The following is a 13,514-nucleotide window of genomic DNA, read 5'->3' as shown; positions in this document are numbered from 1 at the left end:
ATTGCTTGGTCTCAGGTTTCCACACCACTTCAAAGCACAGATTTGGGTCCTTACCATTTACTACTTAGGGCTTGTAAGTCTGGACTATCTGGCACCTGGTGAACCTCCCAGGTCTAGGGCAGGCAGCTCATTTAGGGTCATATCTCAGAGCTGGCAAGTGTTTTTCTATCGCTAGACCAGGGTGGGTCAGCTCTTCCATGGTTCTTGGCTTTTTGCAGAGAATCCAGTTTCCTGCTGGATAGACCCCTGGTGCTATCATTCCCATCCTTAAGATACATGACCAGTTCTGGTGTCTTTCTGCGTTCCTGTGGCTTCAATTCCTACTTCCTGATAAGTCTGTACATCTCTTAAGTTCCCTTTTCATGTTTAGCCCTTAGAAATACCCCCTCCCCTTTGCTTTTGATAGCAGATATTTATTTAAAAAATTGTAAAAAAAAAAAATGTTATCTAACATTTCAATATAGGGTGTGTGTGTGTGTGTGTTGTTGCTTCCCAAGCCTCCTCAGACCACCGTCATAACAGGATGTTAATAAAAATTCAAATAGCACATAGAAACAAAACACTTTCTCTTCCCATTCTTTATTTCCTTTTCTTAAAGATAGGCAATGTTCAAACCTTCTCCCAGTAAATTTTCACGTCAACCTCGAATGCACATTGACCACATTTCTAGTTAACTCACAGCGTGTTATGTGTATGCTGCATTAGCATAGGTGCACATCTGCAGGTGTATCTGTGTGTTGAAGGTGAATGACCCTGCGTTTTCCCAGGATTACCACCTTCTACATCAAGTTCACATCAGCAGGGTGGGAGAAGTAAGATACAGAAGGTAGGTGGGGAGGTGCCTCTGAAGAAATCCAGTCACTTCCGACGTGGGAAGAAATCGTATTGCCCAACAGAAACCTATGAGGCCACATCCGTACTTTTCTTGGTTCCCATGTTGTAAACAAGACCGTCTTCCTGAAAGAGCTGGCTTTGCTCCAACTTTAAGAATGTTGAAGGTGGAGGGAGGGTGAACAAGTAAGGCTTAAAGACTGCATATCCCAGGGCTCCCACTTTGCCAGCGTCCTTGTGCTCTTCTTAGCTGGCATTCTGATGATACTCCGCACGCACAGTCCCCTGTGCTTATTCACCAAGGTGTTACAGAAACAGTGAGATAGCTGATTCTGTATCGAATGCCTAGTATGCACCCAACTTTGTGTTAGACCCTTAAAACAAGGGCAGGTACTGCAGGAACGAAACTTAGGAGACAAGGAAACCTGTGAATGGAGGGCATATGAGGAGTTCATGAAATTTCCTGTAGTGTCAAGGTGACCAGGACAAAGAGGTTTATCTGGGGGTCCTAGTGCACCACAAGCTGAATCTGAAGATTTAGGAAAAAAGGTTTCTGTTTACATAAAAGAAAGAAAAGAAAGACTTAGTAGCTGTGTGACCTTGAATATTCATTTAAACATTCTGCTGGCACGTAGGAGCCCAATAAATGTTTGCTCTTTTAAGAGTAAAAACAAATAGGAGTTCCCATTGTGGCTCAGCAGAAATGAATCTGACTAGTATCCATGCAGGTTCAGGTTCGATCCGTGGCCTCTCTCAGTGGGTTAAGGATCTGGCGTTGTCATGAGCTGTGGTGTAGTTTGCAGACGTGGCTCCAATCTGATGTTGCTGTGGCTGTGGCACAGGCCAGTGGCTACAGCTCCAATTTGACCCCTAGCCTGGGAACCTCCATATGCTATGGGTGTGGCTCTAAAAAAAAAAAAAACAGAAAAACCAACCCCCAAAACCAAAACAAAATAAGACAAAACAAACAAGCAAAACCTTTCTGAAGGTTTCCTTTTCCATGAAACAAGGTTGGATTACATAAACTCCTTTCCAGTTCTAAGAGGAGATGCTCTAAATTGAAGAATGCAATCATTCATTCTGAACATACATCTCAGATGTGAACCTGATATGTAACTTCTAACTTTGCTCAGATCATGATCCTTAGTAATTAGGTGTTTCAAAGAAGAGTACTTTTTAGTATGCGCTTTCTGGGCAGCTACTGACCAGGTCTGACATGAAAAGTTCTAGAGGGACCTCTCTGCCCAATGCCCCCACCTTTCTCCTTCCTCCATTCCCCCCACCCCTCCTCCAACATTTTCCTTCCTCATTTGTCAGCATGTCGTTCCTTTGGGGTAGGCAGGTCCCTGGGAAAAAAGGCAAATACTCCTGGTGAGGGGAATACTTTTCTTTCACTCATGAAGCCTAGAAAAAGAATGGATTTTTGAAATCATTCTCACAGAAGAGCCATTCTTTCTGAGCCGTCAAGGTCATGGGCAAACTCGCCTGCCACAATCCAACACATTAGCTCAGCCTCTTACTAACAGATGCGGCTGCTGGTCACTGCAGACCTAAGATGTGCCAGGCTCAGTGACAAACCCTTTTTCCATGAATTATTCTATTGAATGCTCACCAAGACCTTATGGTAGGAATTATTATCCCCATTTTACAGATGAGGAAAATAAGGCCCAAAGAGATTAAGTCCCTTGCCCAAGGTAACACAGCAGCAGATAGGTGGCAAATTGGAGTTTACATCAAGGACTAACTGCTTTCAATTAACTGAGCTCTCAATTGCTTGTGATACACAGAGAAGCGCTGGGGTGGAGTGAGAACCCCAGAGGCCTTTGAGTTGGGCTGGGTCTTGATCTCTCCGGAGCTGTATGATCTGAGCAAGTCACTTAACTTCTCTGACCCCTGTCTCTTTGAAGGGATAGTGGCATTAGGAGCTTGCCAGGGTTCAAGGTAATGGATGCCAGGCTCTTGGAATAGACTAGGGACTTGATAAAGGACAGACATTCCTATTATAGCAAAGAGTCTTGGAAAGGGGCATCAGTTGAGGAACAGACAAGTAATCCCAAATCTAATTTTAAGGGCAGTGTTTCCTGCCTGATATCACAGGGTAAGAATGCTAATAGGAGAGATGGGATAGATGGACTTCGAGGGCATTGGGCTGCTCTGACATGAGAAGACAGAGCTTGGAAAGGGGACCAATGGTCTTCCTTCATGTTCCTGCAACGCCCATGTTTTCTCTTCTCCTAGATCATTGCTGTTAGCATAGACACTCTCATCTTTTTTTTTTTGGCTGCACCCATGGTATACAGAAGTTCCCAGGCCAGGGATCAAACCTGCCACAGCAGTGCCAATACTGGATCCTTTACCACTAAGCTACCAGGGAACTCCAGCTCTCATCTTACATAACTCTCCCTGACCCCACATCCCTATCAGTGACAGGCCTATTCTCTGCCCCACATTGCAGCTAAGCTCTGAGTCTCACTGCTCAAGAGAGGCTTTAAGCCTAGGAAGGGAGCCAAGGGACATTAAGCAGAATATTTTTTTTTTTTTGGTCTTTTTGCCTTTTCTAGGGCTGCACCACAGCCTATGGAAGTTCCCAGGCTAGGGGTCTAATTGGAGCTGTAGCCACTGGCCTATGCCACAGCCACAGCAACGCGGGATCTGAGCCATGTCTGTGACCTACACCACAGCTCACAGCAACGCCGGATCCTTAACCCACGGAGCAAGGCCAAGGATCGAACCCGCAACCTCATGGTTCCTAGTCGGATTGGTTAACTCCTAAGCAGAGTCTTAATTGGGTCCCGATCTGGGCTCATTCTGGGGTTTGTGTAAGTCTGGGTACAACTGACAGGAATAAGGGGTCAAGGGCCCTTTAAGGACTGAGCTCATCCCAGGGGACAAGAGTAAAGCTCACAGGCCTGCAGAAGGCCATCGCTCAGGGCTGGGGATGATGGGAGTGGGTGCTGGGGCTGAGACTAGCCCTGGACTGTGGACTCTCGCCTGAATGAAAGGGAGATGGGGCTGGGAGTGAGCATGAGAGAAGATGGAAGATTTTGGCAGTGCAAGCAACATCATCAGGGACCCTGGCCCCGTTCCCTTCCAGGTGGCCAGGATGGACTAGGCTGAAGGGTGAAGGCCAGCTTGGCAAGAAGGCCCAGGAGCCTCAGAGGGGGATGGTGGGAAGTGGATCCTGGAGAGGTTCCCTGAGGTGCTGAATCACTGCTGGCTCACTGGGTGAACACAGACAGGTGTAAATAAAGAAAGGGCTCAAAAAGGAAAAGGGACAGTTTCCATTGTGGCTCAGTGGTTAACGAACCCGATCAGGATCCATGAGGACGTGGGTTCGATCCCTGGCCTTGCTCAGTGGGTTAAGGATCCGGCATTGCTGTGAGCTGTGGTGTAGACCTGCAGCTGTAGCTCTGATTCAACTCCTAGCCTGGGAATGTCCATGTGCTGCAAGGGCAGCCCTAAAGAGACACACACAAAAAAGAAAAAGGAAAAGGGAGTCCAATTTCCAGTTCCACCAGGAGCGTAGAAGAGTGTTATGGCTTTTCTCCACTCACCACGCTCCCTCATTCTTAAAATTCTGTTTTCCCTGAGCTCCTGCTTTCCTCCTGCCTCTTTGCCTTCCTTTTAGTCTCTTTGCGAGGCCCCTTGCCTCTTTCAGTTCCTTGAATGCTGACATTTTTCCAGAGCCTCTTCTCTCCCCCTTTTCTGCCCTTCCCCTCCTGTCTGCCTTTCCTGGGTGATGTCATTACTCCTGTGGCTTGAATGGTCTGCCATCTCTGTGAGAGTGACAGCCAAAAATACATTTCTAGGCCAGCCATCTACCCTGGGCTTCCAGAGCTGGACTCCCACGCACCCTGTCGTGCCTACTTGTATCCTCCCCATCACTTCAAAGTAAAAGCCAGCATCTTCCCTCCATAACCTGCTTCCTTCTAGCTGTTGGTCCAAGCTATGTGTTGAAGACTCCTTTTCTGCTCCCTCCCTCTTTCTTGCGGCCCCATCCCCATCCAGTTGATAGCCAAGTTCTGCTGATTTGGCCATAAAGATCTCTTAAGCTCTTTATCTCCATCCCATGGTCATTACTTTGCCCAAACACTCACCATTTCTTCTATAGCCTCCTAACCGGACTCCTGTCCTGAGCCCTTTCGGGCCGTTCCTACTCTACTTAGAGAGCAATCTCATTGAGAAGTTCATCTGCTGCAAGCTCCTGTTGCCATGGGATGAAGTCTAATACTTTAGCCCAGCACTCAAGGCCCTCTGCTGTTTGGCCCCGAGTCCTGGCCCAAGCTTATCTACGGCATCCCCACAAGAGTCCTTGAATTTCCCTAAACACATCATACTGTCTGCCTCAGTCTAGATCTCTGTCTGTAAGCAATAGAAACCTGCTTTAGAGAAGCTGAAGCCTAAAGGGAATTTAGTGAAAGGATCCAAGGGTGACGAGATTTCAAGAGGGACCTGATGCTGGAACTGGAAGGTGGCTCCTTATTTGGGCTTATTTGCACCTGCGGCATATGGAGGTTCCCAGGTGAGAGGCTGTATTGGAACTGCAGCTGCTGGCCTACGCTACAGCAATGCCAGATCCTAGGGGTGTCTGCAACCTACGCCGGGGCTCACGGCAATGCTGGATCCTTTAACCCACTGAGTGAGGCCAGGGATCAAACTCACATCCTCATGGGTATTAGCTGGATGCTTAACCTGCTGAGCCACAACGGGAACACCTGAGCTCTCTCTTTTTGAGGGCCACTGCTTCTTCATCTCTACTTCATTGAGCAGGTCTATTTCACTCCTCTTTCTAGATACACCAGCTTTCTCTGTTTCTTTCTGCCCATGGCTATCCATGAGTTTGTATCATCCTGAATCAATTAAAGAGCCCAGGTGACAACTCATTCTCTCATTACAGGAAAGCAAATCTGGCTAGCTCTGCTTTGGCCAGGGAGATAGAATACACACATAGGTGTTTTTGTTTGTTTGTTTGTTTGTTTTGTTTTTTGTTTTTTGTTTTTTGTTTTTTTGCTTTTTAGGTCCTCACTTGCGGCGTATGGAAGTTCCTAGGCTAGGGGTCTAAATGGAGCTACAGCTGCCAGCCTACACCATAGCCACAGCAACTCAGTATCTGAGCGGCATCTACGACCTACACCACAGCTCACGGCAATGCCAGATCCTTAACCCACTGAGCGAGGCCAGGGATCGAACCCTCAACCTCATGGTTCCTAGATGGATTCGTTTCTGCTGTGCCGTGACGGGAACTCCAGAACACACATAGCTTGGAGAAGGAAGGCTTGAATGCTACCCTTACAGTTGTCTCTAAAATCTCATTGCTGAGACTTTGCATATACTCTTCCATTTTACTTCATGTCCTTCCCTGCATCTCTATCTGGCTAAATTCTATTCTTCTCTCAAAGGTTAGCTCACAAATTAGACCTTCCTGAAAGCATCCCCCAGGCTAACTTATGAGTCCCTCCATGTGTTCCCATAAAGCCATTGCATATCTTTTCTCTAACACAGATCATATTTGAGCTGCGTTAATTGATTTCTGGCCTATCTCTCTGCTAAACCATGAGGTCACTGAACCTGTTCAATTCTTTTTCTCTAAATTTGGAGGAAGAACCACATTTAAAATGGGGATGTATTTGGGAGTTCCTATTGTGGCACAGTGGAAACAAATCTGACTAGTATCCATGAGGATGGGGGTTTGATCCCTGGCCTTGTTCAGTGGGTGGGGGATCTGGTGTTGCTGTGTCTGTGGTGTAGGCCAGAAACTATAACTCCGATTCCACCCTTAGCTTTCCATATGCTGCAGAACTTCCACATGCTGTGGGTATATCTTTAAAAAGGAAAAAAATGGGGGGAATATGTTTAATTTTTAAATGAATGACCAGAATGGTCCATTAGTCTTCATCCACCACATGCAGGCATTTTGGGGGGCTGGATTCAAGCATAAGATGTGAAAAGAGAAAATACCGTAGTGGCTCATTCTGATGGCATCATATTCCTCACTGTTCATCAGCAGCCCATGGGTTTTAGCCCTCAGGAAGCTGCGTAATTTAGGATTAGTTTTCTGCAAGTTTACAGGGTTGTGACTTCCTAGATGAAAACTAACCAGTTTGACTTTTTAGCCGGCATAAGTAAATGCATGGCTAAAAGTAGAAAAGATCAGTTTAAAAAAATTTTTTTTTTTTTTGCTTTTAAGTGTCGAATTGGAGCTACAGCTGCCAGCCTATACCACAGCCACAGCAACTTGGGATCTGAGCCACATCTGCAACCTACCCCACAGCTCATGGCAACACCAGATCCTTAACCCACCGAACGAAGGGATCGAACCCGAAGTCTCATGGATCCTAATCGGGATCATTAATCACTGAACCACCAAGGGATCTCCTGAGGCTTGTTCTTCTTCATTAATTTTAGACCATTTTACAGAGGAGTAAACTGAGGCATAAGAATTTAAATAGTGTTGGGGTGTGCATGTAGGGATCTGACCCCAGGGCCTACACTGTCAACCCTTCGGCTAAATCACCTCAAGGTACTATTTGGTAACTTTCTTTCAATACACACCTGATAATGGTGTTACTTATTCATGCTTGCTTTCACCATAATTCAGTAGAGTTTCTCTTTTATTTATTTATTTTAATTTTTAAATTTTTGGCTGTGGCCACAGCGTGCAGAAGCTGCCAGGCCAGGAACTGAACCTGCAGTGCGGCAGTAATCTGAACCACAGTAGCGACAATGCCAGATCCTTAACTGCTAGGCCACCAGGGAACTCCCTAGAGTTTTTCTTTTAAAACATCATTTATGGGGTTTCTGTTGCGGCTCAGCAGTAACGAACCTGACTAGTATTCATGAGGCCATGGATTCGAGCCATGGCCTTGCTCAGTGGGTTAAGGGTCTGGCATTGCCGTGAGCTGTGGTGTAGGTCACAGACGCAGCTCAGATCCTGCATTGCCGTGGCTGTGATGTAGGCTGACCGCTACAGTTCCGATTTGACCCCTAGCCTGGGTACCTCCATATGCTGTGGATGCGGTCCTAAAAAGCAAACAAACAAACAAACATACTCTTGCAAGAGACTCTCATCGTGTTAGTATTTACCACTGAGCTCCAAATATTTACCTGCGTCATGTGATGGATGGGAATAAAAGAATACGTGTAACTTTGGGGCCACCCTGTGGGTGTCTCTTGAAAATAGGTTTTCTTTCCCCCTGAATCTTTATATACAGGTACTGGAAGAAAAAGTTAAGGGGCACAATCTTTTGAGTCCTGCCATCAAGTCCTGTGGGAATTAGATTCCCCAGGGACTAGCAAGGAGATTTCCTGGTTCAGAGGGGAATGAATGGGGAACCTGGGGACCAGGGTCCAGGGCCGCTTCTGTCCCTTGTAGTTCAAGATTTTTTTTAAAATTAATTAATTAATTTTATTTTATTTTGGTCTTCTGTCTTTTTTAGGGTTGCACCTGAGGCATATGGAAGTTCCCAGGCCACGGGTCGAATCGGAGCTACTGCTGCCGGCCTGTACCACAGCCATAGCACCTCAGGATCCAAGCCGTGTCTGAGACCTAGACCACAGCTCACGGCAGCACCGGATCCTTAACTCACTGAGTGAGGCCAGAGATTGAACCTGCGTCCTCAGGGACTAATCGGATTCGTTAACCACTGAGTCACGATGGGAACTCCTAGTTCAAGATCTTTGGCAAGTGCCTACCTGCTCTGGACCTCAAGTAGCTTAGCTGTCAAAAGGGGAGGGCTGTCTAGAAGTGAATTTTTTAAGCTCCTTTTCGCCCCAATGGTCTAGATTTAGGTAAAGCAGTACAAGGCCACCACTCACAGATGGATAGGTTTGACACTGCACAGGCCTCGAGGGGTGCCTTTTGCAGAGGGGACAAGGTGACTAACACACATATTACATGTGCACCTCTTGTATGTGTGTATCCTAAGCAGAATTAGTAGAATCTTCAATAAACAGGGTTGTTGGTGTAACAGTGACCTTGTCCCTGGGAGCTGCTATAACACTGAGACCCTGGAAGCTTTCAGAAGCTCCTTGGGAGTCATGCTTACTCATTTTTGGCAGTTGAGTTGGGCCCTTGGACAAGAGAGTTGGTTGGGGGCAGCAGAGGGCCAAGGGCCATAGCCAAGTGTACAGTCTGAAGAAGCAAATCCCTTAGCACATTGCTGGACCTCTGAGAAAGCCCTCTAGAAGTGCCAGCTGGTATTGTTGCCATAGTGGAACAGAGAAAAAAACATGGGACCGGATACCTCATGGGAATCAAGAGTTGACCCAACCGCTGTGTCGGCTTGGCACAGAGCCAGCTTTGCTAGGAAACCGGCCCTGCTGTTTATGGCCAAGGGAACAAGTCTGACATCAGACTTTGCAAGGCCTTGTTGGGAAATCAGTGATGCATTTGTCTTCTCCGGGAAGGTACCTTATGCGTGTCTCCGAAGCTGCTGGGGGAGGGGCCTTAGGTTGGGGCAGTGATGCTTGTTTCTTCTTGCATCCCTGCACCACAGCCCCCAGTCCCCCTTCTGCCCCACCCTGGGCAGATGCAATGATTGGGAGGAGGAGGTTCCAGGCAAGGCCACTTTGCTTCCCCCACCCTGTTTTTGTTTTTGTTTTTGCTTTTTAGGGCCACACCTGTGGCATATGGAAGTTCCCAAGCTAAGGGTCAAATTGGAGCTGCAGCTTCAGGTCTATACTACAGCTACAGCAACGCCAGATCTGAGCCACATTTGTGACCGATGCTACAGCTTGCAGCAATGCCAGATCCTTAGCCCACTGAGTGAGGCCAGGAATTGAACCCGCATCCTTATGGATACTAGTTGGGTTCTTAACATGCTGAGCTACAATGGGAACTCCAAGGTCACCTTGCTTTTGGCCAGGGGTCATCTGAGGTGAGTTGGAAGCTCTCAGAGACTGGAAGAGCACATGGAGAGAGAGAGGAAGGAGGGTACCTACATGTAAGAGAATTGAGACCTTTACAGACAATTCTAATTCCAACAGGGCATTTCTCAACTCTGGTTTGAGCAACTCTACCACCACTGCTTCTGGGTCAGTGGAGTTTAAAGTTGAGTCTTGATCAGACTCATCTTGGGGTCCAGATTCCTAGGCCCCGCCTCAGCCATTCAGATTCCTTAGGCCTAGGACTATCCCCTTACTTTAACCTTAAGTTGTCTGGGAGCTAGATACCTTCTGTTTGCTCTTTCAGATCTATTCTCTGTCTTTCTCTACCACGCTCTGTGCCTTGGGAGGCTGACCAGCCCCTACTGCCTTAGTGGATTTCTCATCCTTTGGTTTCTGAGCTCAGCCAATGGGAATCTTGGTTGGAGATCTGAGGGTGGAAGGAAGCTTCAAGTCAGGGCACTCTCCACCCCCCACCCCACCCCACTACCAGCACTGTCCCTGCTGGCTGTTGGGATGGGCTCCCCTAGGGCAGCCCTCATACAGCTTTCTCTCTGGGGTCCTGCAAGGGCTCCCCAGCCTCACCCCTGAGACCTAAGGATAGTAACAGCTCCCAGTTGTTACTGGCCTTGGAGTGCTATACCATTGTTCATTATTTCGCCCACATCCTTCCCACACTTGCATTCAAGTTCCCTTTATTCAAGTCTCATGGGTTTGATAACACTCTCTGTCTTTGCCCAGCTGCATTCACTCAAGGAGCCCATTTAATTTTTTAATTTTTTTGGCTTTTCTAGGGCCGCAGCCGTGGCACATGGAGGTTCCCAGGCTAGGGGTCTAATCAGAACTATAGCCTCCAGCCTATGCCACAGCCACAGCAACGTGGGATCCAAGCCGTGTCTGGGACCTACACCGCAGCTCACGGCCACACTGGATCCTTAACCTACTGAGTGAGGCCAGGGATCAGCCTGCAACCTCCTGGTTCCTAGTTGGATTCACTGAGTCATGATGGGAACTCCTATTTTTTAATTTTTTAAATGATTTTTATTTTTTTCATTATAGTTGATTTACTGTGTTCTGTCAATTTTTGACTGTACAGAAAAGTGACCCAGTGTCTGTCTCTCTCAAACACACACATACATTCTTTTTCTTACATTGCCACAGGTGACTAGATATAGTTCCCACTGCTGTACGGCAGGATCTCATTGCTTATCCACTCCAAATGCAATAGTTTGCATCTATTAACCCCAAGCTCCCGGTCCATCCTACTCCCTCCCCCTCCCCTTTGGCAACCACAAGTCTGTTCTCCAAGTCCGTGAGTTTCTTTTCTGTGGAAAGATTCATTTGTGCTGTATATTAGATTCCTGATATAAGTGATATCCTATGGTATTTGTGTTTCTCTTTCTGGCTTACTTCACTTAGTATGAGAGTCTTTAGTTCCATCCATGTTACTGAAAATGGCACTATTTTGTTCTTTTTTAATGGCTGAGTAGTATTCCACAGTGCATATATACCACATCTTTTAATCCATTCATCTTTTGATGGACATTTAGGTTGTTTCCATGTCTTGGCTATTGTGAATAGTGCTGCAATGAACATACAGGTGCATGTGTCTTTTTCAAGGAAAGTTTTGTCCAGATATATGCCCAAGAGTGGGATTGCTGGATCATATGGTAGTTCTATATTTAGTTTTCTGAGGAACCTCCACACTGTTTTCCATGTGGTTGTACCAATTTACATTCCCACCAATAGTGTAGGAGGGTTCCCCTTTCTCCACACCCTCTCCAGCATTTGCTGTTTGTGGACTTATTAGTGATGGCCATTCTGACTGGTGTGAGGTGGTACCTCATAGTATTTTTGATTTGCATTTCTCTAATAATCAGTGATGTTGAGCTATATTTAATTTTCTCCAGTACCTCCATACTGCTTTCCAAAGTGGTTGTACCAACTTACATTCCCACGAGCAAGGAGCCCATTTTAAACATGGAGATAGAAATTAGTAATACTGCTCCAATGGCCTCTTAATGGCATTTTTTTTTTTTTGGTCCCTTCATGCTTAACTTATTTGACACTAAGATGATGTTTTTCAAAAAGCAACTTTACAAGGAAACGGAATTAAAAAAAAAAAAAGGCTAATGGAGTTCCCCTTGTGGCTCAGCAGGTTAAGAACCTGACTAGTATCCATGAGGCCAGGAATCAAACCGACTAGTATCCATGAGGATACTAGTGGGTTTGATTCCTGTACTCGCTCAGTGGGTTAGGGACCTGACATTGCTTCAAGCTGTGGCGTAGGTCACAGATGTGACTCAGATGTTGTTTTGCTATGGCTGTGGTGAAGGCCCCAAGCTGCAGCTCTGATTTTGATCCTAGCCTGGGTGGGGCCCTAAAAGGACAAGACAAAAAAAAAAAAGAAAAAAAAAGACTAATACTTAGCAGTGAGAAAATATAAATGCATAGAAATGGGCCTATCCACAAAGCTAAGCCTCTTTGTCTGTAAGGAGGTCTATGCAGACCTGCAGGCCCCACCCACAGACACCAGCTCTAAGTTCCTCATTTTTGGAAAAACCCTACTCCAACCAAATAAATTGGAACAATGCAAAGCTATGAGTTAATCATGAGTATTACTTCGCCTTCTAATTCTCTTTAACAGTAAGTCCTTTAACAGCTTGGCATATAGCCTTCAAGATATTTTTTCTGAACACTTATAAAACTGTATGTACTATAATTTTTTGACCCAAATGGATAAGCCAGTTACTATGCATGCTGCTTTACTTCCCTTTTTCATCCAACATTATTTCTTGAAGATTTTTCCATGTCTACATATATATACTCATTCCTTAGGATCACAGGACCTTGGTTCTAGAAGCACCCCCCCCGCTACCCATAGGTACCAAAGTCCACAGATGCTCAAATTTCTTATGTACAATAGCATAGTATTTGCATATACTCTCTGCACATCCTCCTGTATATTTTAAATCATCTCCAGATTACTTATAATACTTAAACAAGGTAAATTCTGCGTAAATTGTTGTAAAGATAAGATAAATGCTATAAAAATTACCGATGCACAGAAAGTTCAAGTATGGATTTTGAAAATTTCTGAAATTATTTCTCAGAATATTTTCAATTTGTGGTTGGTTGAATCACAGATGTGGAACCTGCAGATATGGAGGGCCAACTTTAACCACCTCATTATTATTATTCTATTTCTTTTTACGGCCGCACATGTGGTATATGGAAATTCCCAGGCCACGGGTCGAGTCTGAGCTGCAGCTGCCAGTCTATGCCACAGCCACGCCAATACCAATCCCTAACACACTGAGTAAGGCCAGGGATCAAACCCATATCCTCACAGAAATGGCATTGGGTCTTTAACCTGCTGAGCCACAATGAGTACTCCACCTTATTATTTTTTTTTTTTAAAGATTTTTCTTAACAGTTTCATTGAAGTGTAATTTATTTAATATAAAAGTGACTGGTTTTAAACATACGATCCAATGATTTTTAGTAAATTTATAGAGTTGTATAACTATTACTCCAGGCCAGATTTAGAATATTTTCATGGTCCCCAATAGAAGCCTAGTACCTGTTTGCAATCACGTCCTGCTCTCATTCCCAGTTCCAGGCCACCCCATTCATCTGCTCTCTGCCTCTGGACATTTTATGTCAAGGGATTCATACAATATGTGGTCTTTGGCTCTAACTTATTCTGCTTAGTATCATGTGTTTTTAAAATATATTAGATTTGGAGTTCCTGTCGTGGCGCAGTGGTTAACGAACCTGACTAGGAACCATGAGGTTGC

Source organism: Phacochoerus africanus, chromosome 3 (assembly GCF_016906955.1).
Source record: "Phacochoerus africanus isolate WHEZ1 chromosome 3, ROS_Pafr_v1, whole genome shotgun sequence".
Classification (NCBI taxonomy): Eukaryota; Metazoa; Chordata; class Mammalia; order Artiodactyla; family Suidae; genus Phacochoerus; species Phacochoerus africanus.
This window is presented reverse-complemented; position numbering follows the sequence as displayed.